We start from the raw sequence: 8912 nt of genomic DNA, 5'->3' as shown, positions 1-8912 counted from the left end.
ATTGTCACTTGAGCGAATCTGTTGTACGTCAATATCACTATTCTTTTGGAGCTCATGTGTATAGAAGAGCTTTGGCGAAATGTGCTTCGTTCTATCTCCTTTTATGAATCCACCTTTCAGTTGTGCTATGCATGCTGAATTGTCTTCATATAAAATTGTGGGTACTTTGTCATATTTCAAGCCACATTTTTTTTTGAATGAGATGTATTATGGACCTCAACCATACATACTCTCGGTTTGCTTCATGAATAGCTATAATCTCAGCGTGATTCGATGAAGTGGCTATGATAGACTACTTTGTTGATCTCCAAGATATGGAAGTACCCACATATATGAATACATAGCCTGTTTGAGACCGAGATTTATGCGAGTCAGATAAGTACCCAACATCAGCATAACCAACAAGATAGGAACTGCAATCTTTAGAATAAAATAAGTCCATGTCGGTAGTCCTCTTTAGATACCGTAATATGTATTTGATCCCATTCTAATGTCTCCTAGTAGGAGCAGAACTATACCTTGCTAGAAAATTTATTAAAAAGGAAATATCAGGCCTTGTAGTATTTACAAGATACATTAGTGCACCAATTGCACTAAGATATGGTATTTCAGGACCAAGGAGTTCCTCATTCTTTTCTTGAGGTTGAAATGGATCCTTATTCATATCAAGTGATCGAACAACCATCGGAGTACTTAATGGATGTGCTTCATCTATATAGAATTGTTTCAACACCTTTCTGTGTAGGCAGATTGATGGACAAAGATACCGTTTGTCAAATGCTCAATTTGCAAACCAAGGCATAACTTTGTCTTTCCGAGATCTTTCATCTCAAATTCTTTCTTTAGGTAATCAATTGACTTTTGAAGCTCTATTGGTGTTCCAATAAGTTTTATGTCATCGACATAGACATCAAGTATAACAAATTCTGACGTTGTTTTCTTTATGAAAACATATGGGCAAATTTCATCATTCGTATAACCTTCTTTAGATAAATATTCACTAAAACGGTTATACCACATGCGTCCAGATTACTTCACACCATACAATGATCTTTGCAATCTAATGGAATACATTTCCCGAGGCTTTGAACTATATGCTTCCAATATTTTAAATCCTTCAAAAATTTTTATGTATCTTATTATCAAGTGATCCATATATATAGACTGTTACAACATCCATCAAATGCATTTCAAGTCTCTCATGGACAGTGAAACTAATAAGATAATGTAATGTTATTGCATTCATAACTGGTGAATATGTCTTATCATAATCGACACAAGGCCGTTGTGAAAATCCTTGTGCAATAAGGCGTGCTTTATACCTTTGTATTTTATTTTTCTCATTTATTTTTCGCACAAAGGCCCATTTATAGCCAACAGGCTTAACACCATTAGGTGTTTAAGTTATAGGTCCAAAAACTTCACTTTTGGTAAGTGAATTCAATTCAGATTGAATTGCTTTTTGCTATTTTGGCCAGTCATTTCTTTGTCGATATTCTGCGACAGACAGAGGTTCAAGATCCTCGCTATCTTGCATGATTTTTGTTGCAACATTGTATGCAAAGACATGATCCACTACTATTTCAGATCGATTCAAATTAGTTTCAACATCACTTGAATTTATGGATAGTTCCTCATTTTCTTGAGTCTCAGGCTCATTGATTCCTTCCGGAATATCAACATTGCTCAAATCTTGAGCTTCAATATAAGGATCTTTCGCAGTGTCATCTTGACAATTTATTTTTTTTTTCTAGGATTTTGATCCTTAGAACCTAATGGTCTGCCACGCTTCAAGCGTGCTTTAGATTCATTAGCTATGACACTAGTGGATGGTCCTTTAGAGACATCAATTCGAATTGGGATATTCTCTGCAGGAATATGTGATTTGGTGATCCTTTTCAGATTAGTAAATGCGTCTGATATTTGGTTTGCAATTTTCTACAGATGAATAATCTTTTGTACTTTTTGCTCACAAATAGAAGCACGTAGATCAAGATGAGATAGTGATAGATTTTTTTACAAAATTTCTCTTTTGAAGTCACTATCTTCTCCCTCTAATTTTAGAAAATTATCTCATCAAACCGACAATCTGCAAATCGAGCAGTGAACATATCTCCCGTTAATGGTTCAAGATAGCGAATAATGGAGGGTGATTCAAACCCAACATAAATTCCTAACCTTCTTTAGGGGCCCACCATGGTGCGGTTTGGTGGTGCTATAGGCACTTAAACACTGCACCTAAAAATTCTCAAATGAGATATATTAGACTCTTTTGACCCAAAACCAATTGCAATAGAAAAAATTTATGATAATTTATCGGTCTAAGACAAACAAGTGTTGCAACATGCAAAATTGCATGACCCCAAACAGAAGTGGGTAATTTAGTTCTCATAAGCAATGGTTTTGCTATCAACTGCATACGTTTAATTAATGACTCAGCAAGGCCATTTTGAGTGTGAACATGGGATACAAGATGTTCCACTCTTATTCCAATTGATAAGTATAGTCATTAAATGCTTGGAATAAAAATTCTGCAGCATTATCAAGGCGAATAGACTTAATTTGATTATCAGGAAATTGTGCCCATAATCGTATTATTTGTGCTAACAGTTTTGCAAATGCCAAGTTGCGAGATGACAAAAGGCACACATGAGACCATCTAGATGAAGCATCTATTAGGACCATAAAGTATCTAAATAACCCACTAGGTAGGTGAATGGGTCCACAAATATCCCCATGTATGCGTTCCAAGAACGCGGGGGACTCAATACCAACTTTTGTTGGCGATGGCCTCACAATCAATTTGCCTTGATAACAAGCATTGGATGAAAATTCACCATTCGAAAGAACCTTCAAGTTCTTTAATGAATGCCTATTTGAATTTTCTATGAGTCGTCTCATCATTATTGATCCTGGATGTCCCAGACGATCATGCCAAAGTACGAAAATATTGGAATTAGTAAACTTTCGATTTACTATAGAATGTGCCTCAATTGCACAAATCTTTGTCCAATACAGGCCAGAAGATAAAGCAGGGAACTTTTCAATAATACATGTCTGTCCAGAGACATTCTTGGTGATACCAAGATATTCAAGATTCATCTCATCAATTGTCTTGATATGATAACCATTTTCACGGATATCTTTAAAACTCATCAAGTTTCTCCGAGACTTAGGAGAAAATACGACATTGTTTATGATGAGTTTAGTTCCCTTGGGTAAGATTATAATGGCTTTTCCAAAGCCTTCAATCAAATTAGCACAACCAGAAATTGTAGTAACATTAATCTTGCCCATGTTTAGATGAGAGAAATATTTCTCATCTTTGAATATCGTATGTGTAGTGCCAGAATCAATCAAACAAATATCTTCACAATTGGACAGCTATCTTTAAAAATTATCCATATCTTAGCCTTAATCTTCAAATTTGAGACGGTAGAGTCTCGTGCTGATAACGAGTTATAAAACAAGAAAGAATAAAGAAGAAGAGTAGAGATAATAGAGAGAGCGATTCTTATTTCTTCTCTTGAGGGATGATTTACAATGAAGGAAGCCCTTCTATTTATAGGGAGAATTTTCCTCTAGTTTCACACTAAAAGACAAATACATCAAATCCTAATAGACATCAAATAGATCTTGATAGACATTCACCATAATTGATATATATCATAACAGGTTAGATCTTTTTTTTCCTCTTATCTAGAATATTATTTTTGTTTTTGGTGTACAATCGTGCGTTTTACTATGCATGTTTCCCCCCTATATTTTAGGACTTTTTTTTCAAGTACACAAAGAGAAAAAAAAATCTATCAACATTAATTTTCCATATATTTTTTCTTACCATATATTGTAGGTCTCGTTTTAAATATTATAAATATAATGATATAATAATTAAAAAAATAAGCAAAAAGATAATTTTGTCTACTGCATAGACTTTTAATGAAAAAGGGCAAAAAGTTCAAATCACTTTTCTAATGGTCTTCATACTTTTAATATATTATAGATTATAAATATAGATATATACTAATTTAGAATCTATAGAAAATATATATACACATATATACGTACAATATAATATATATACTACTTAAAATACTACTTGAAACGATATACATACAGCATATATACACTATTTATATACTAATTTAAAAAATATATACACATGTATACATTAAATATATACTACTTTAGAGTCTATAGAAAATATATACACATATATGCATATAATATAATATATATACTACTTAAAATAATACTTAAAAAACAATATACATACAACATATATACACTATATATATATACTACTTTAGAAAACATATACATATGTATACATTAAATATATACTACTTTAGAGTCTATATAAAATATATACACATATTTATGTACAATATAATATATATACTACCTGAAACAATATACATACAACATATATACATTATATATATATACTAATTTAGAAAACATATACACATGTATACATAAATATATACTACTTTAGAGTCTATAGAAAATATATACACATACATGTAGAATATATACTACTTAAAATACCAATTGAAAGTTGAAAGATATATACATTACATGTTATAATATTTTAGAAAATATACACACATATATACATACAAGATTACAATGTATACTACTTAATATAATAATACTTGAAGTTTTTGAACATATATTCAAATATTTACAATTTTACATACAACACTTAAAAGATAAACTTTTAGTATTTTATTTATATGTCAATACTAGTTGTCTAAGTAATATTTGGTGACTTTATTTTTATTTTTTCATTATATGTATATATGTTTGTTATGTTTATTACTTAGTGTAAAGTTTGATAGTAAATTAGCAATATATTAAAAGTATTTAATTCAAACTAGACATTCAATTTAAATAAAAAAAATAAGTAAGGAGTGAATGAATATTGTATTTTATTGATTGTAAAATGATCCAAAACTTAGAATTTGCATGAATGAAAAATCTACAAATTTTGCATCATTTTTTCCAACTCATGCATGTTAATATTAACGGGAATTGCCATAGGAAAGTCAAAATAAATAGGAGCAAAGGCCAAACCATGCATTGGACTTCATTGTCCCGAGTTCTCTCTTGAAGTCATAATTTCTTCAAGATTTTGTTCTTCTTTTGGCTCCTCCGCCATTTCGTAATTTTTTCGTTCTGCTCTAATCCAATCTCTAATGCAAACTAGAACATTCATAGCATTGTGCTTCCCAATGAGTGTTGGTTGTCTCCAAACTGTTGTTGTCCCTAACTAAAAGCACTCTCAGATGCAATAGTTGACATTGGAACATTCAATATATCTCTAGCTAATCTTGAAAGTACCAGTTATTGTCTTTCATTCTTCTTCCACCAATTCAGCACACAAATTCTTGCTCTACAATCCTCTATTGGCTGTTGAAGAAAATACTTAAGCTCTTCCCGAGAATTTATTCTGTGTGATGAAGGTTGCACCCTGTCTCAACAAAAAAGTAATAAGGATAACTACTATGTGCCTGCCTTTTAGAAGATGATGACTCCTCAGGAGCTTAAGGCGCTATAGTTGGAGTGATATTTGTTGGTATGGCTTCATCAAGTAAATTAGCATAATGGTTATATATTATTTCCATGTAACTGTTCGCATCACTCATAGCCGTAAACAAAGAAGGTTCTTCTTCAAGCTGTATCTCTAAAACATTATAAATAATAGAACCAAATTCGGTCATAGTATTATATTTCATACATGAATTTATTATAGCATCAATCAAATAAATTAGAGAAAGCGGATAAAAATATTTTTTAAATTTAGCAATCATAACAGTAATAACTTCTTTGTAACCTTCTTTATTCTTATATTCGTTGAGCAAACAAGAAATGTCGGCTAAATAAGCAAAAATATTACAAATAGTAGGATAATAAGCATCAGAGAATCCAACCGGAGCTCTATAAAAATTTTCCAAAAATTTAACAAGATCATCAATTGCAGTATAATCAGAATCATGTCGCATACAGTTAGAAAAAGAACCAGAATATTGATTAAATTCATTATAATAGGAACTTTATAAGTAAGACAAGTTTTTATATAAGTATAAGTAGCATTCCATCTAGTATCACATTCTCCAGGCATAAATATCGGTCTTAGTTTTAAATTCTCTCACTCCAGCTTTTTGATTATTTCCTTGAATAAAGCCAACAGCAAGATGAACCTTTTCAATATAAATCTCAAAAAATTTAGGACCATCTCTTACGATTAAATTATATATATGTGACAAGCACACTTAACATGAAATATTTCGAGTAACGGCGGAGAAATTTCAAATTTTAATAACTCAACAGCAGCCTTGTTGTTAGATGCATTATCAAAAGTTATATATAAAACTTTTCTTTCAATACCATAATATTTTGCTACTTTAAAAATAACTTCAGAAATAAATTTTTCAGTGTGTCTACAATATCATCATACAAAAATGCTAGAATACGTTTTTGCATAAAAAAATTACTATCGATCAGTGACAAGTAATTGTTAAATAATTATTTTTGTTAACAACACGACCAAGATCAGAAGTTAGAACAATTCTACATGAAATCTTTTTTAATAACGCAGATAAATAATAAACATATTGTGCATGAAGTCTAAAAATATCGGCTCGACAAGTACTTCTAAGAATACCTATAAACATTGAATTATAAATTGCTTGAATATAATGAATAAAAGCATTTGAAGAAGCAAAAGTAAAAGGCAAAGAACCCCCAGCTATCATTTTCACAATTTCTTTTCGGTCCTTCATTTTATTATAATTTTTAACTAATTGACTGGTTGTTGGGTTCAATCTAGTTTGTGTTGGCTCACCAACAACTTTATCACCTTGTGCAATACGTAACTCTCTTGCGTGTCTATCTCTTAAATGTCTCATCAACGAACCAGTACCCCCTTTATTGCCTTTGATTTTATGCTCATATATAATTTCATATATATTGTATTGCACCTTACTTTCCCTTTCTATTTTAGAAAAAAAAATTTCGTGAAATACTAGTTCTTCTACGAGATCTTGCAGGGGCACGGGGAGGTAGGAAGATTAACCGATTCAAATCTAACATTAGTATTTTCGACTTCGAGTGTCTCACCAATATTTTTATTATCTACATCTAAATTAACCGCATCTACTTCCTTCTCTTCTTTCATACCATAATTTTTCTGAGCTTCTAAATAATTCATATTGTAAGTACCTACACCTATTTCATCCTCAAAAGGTTGACTAATTAGTATCAGAGGCACACGTGTATGTCTAGTACTTGAACTACCTCTACTGAGACCGTCACCAATTCAGTTTTTACTACCACTATCACTTTCGGGACAAAAAATTTTGAGACTTTTATCGAGATTTTTTAATTTATCCATATTATAAATTAAACTAATAAATATTTAAAATACACAAAATATTAAAAATAAATATTCAACAATTAATACACTAATTAGAAATTAAAAGTAAGAGATGAAACGACAATATCAAATTTTGAAAGTATCTAAAAGTTGCGACTTTAGAAAACTTCCACTTGATATTTGTAACTGCATAATTAAAAAATAAAATTGAGCACTTTAGGAGATAATTAAAATATTTGAGAGAGAATGAGAGAATGAGAGATTGAGAATGTGTGAAAAATAATTTTGAATATAGGGTATTTATAGAAAAAAAATTGATTTTCTTTTTAATAAAAGTTAGAAAATGGGCTAATTGGCCGTTGGAGCGACAACGACATTATAGCCTTTGGGCCTTAATGGTCTAATTTGGCACCAATTGTCCAACGACTACAATTAAAAATAAAAATAAAAATGTAACTACCAGGCCGGTCCGGGCCAGGTCACCGATGGGCCGGTCCGTTTTATCAACTGGGACGGTCCACCGGGCTGGCCATCTCAGACGGCCCAGCCCAGTACCGATGGCCCAGGAACCTGGTGGCCCACCGAATCGGGTCAAATCGATCTAGGTGACTAAATGGGTCGGGATAATCGGGCCGAAATAGGACATCCCGACCCGATTGACAGGTTTATCTCAAACATGTTTGAGGTTTTACGATTTATTAAGGCTAAATGCATATATAATTGAAGAAGATGACATATTTTAAGTGATTAACTTATTTACGTAACAATTTTTTTCTTCAAAATTTGAACTGAAAATGTTTGATATAATTACTTCATCATATATTCAAATGCTTAACTATAATATTTTTGTACCTCGAATGTCTAAATGAAATTTATGATATTATTAATACAATGAATTTTAATGCACCATATTTATGGAGAGTACTTTTTTAAAAGAAATATTTTTATTAGAAATTTTATAATGCGTGTTATTTTTAATTCACCAAATTAATACTATATAAGAAAAATATAGGCATACCTAACACGAATATAACTAATACAAACACAACACAATATATTTTACATTATTCTTGGAAACCCTACCATAAACGATCCATAAGTCTATAGATTATTATATGGTGCGACGGTAACTATATGATTGACAAGGCTTCTATTTTAATACTAGATAGATATGCCCGTGCTTCGCATAGGCCCAACACGTAATTTTTCTGTGAAGTTGCATATAAAGATCAATATAAACTAACTATTGCATATTATATTAAATAAATATATTTCAACATACAATAATATCACTATCATAAACATATCACAAGGTCTCAAATGTATGTTTTATACAACCATGGAAATACCATAGATTGGATGCTCACATTACATTCACATATCATAGTGACAGTTACTTATTTATATTCGTGCATATACTATTTATAAATTCTACAATAGCAGATGCTTTTTCCTACTGTAATCAATCTCTTGACCATTTACGATCAAACACCTATTAAATTAAATTTAATGATTAAATTAGTTTAAAAGT

This window comes from Capsicum annuum, chromosome 1, assembly GCF_002878395.1.
Source record: "Capsicum annuum cultivar UCD-10X-F1 chromosome 1, UCD10Xv1.1, whole genome shotgun sequence".
Lineage (NCBI taxonomy): Eukaryota > Viridiplantae > Streptophyta > Magnoliopsida > Solanales > Solanaceae > Capsicum > Capsicum annuum.
This window is presented reverse-complemented; position numbering follows the sequence as displayed.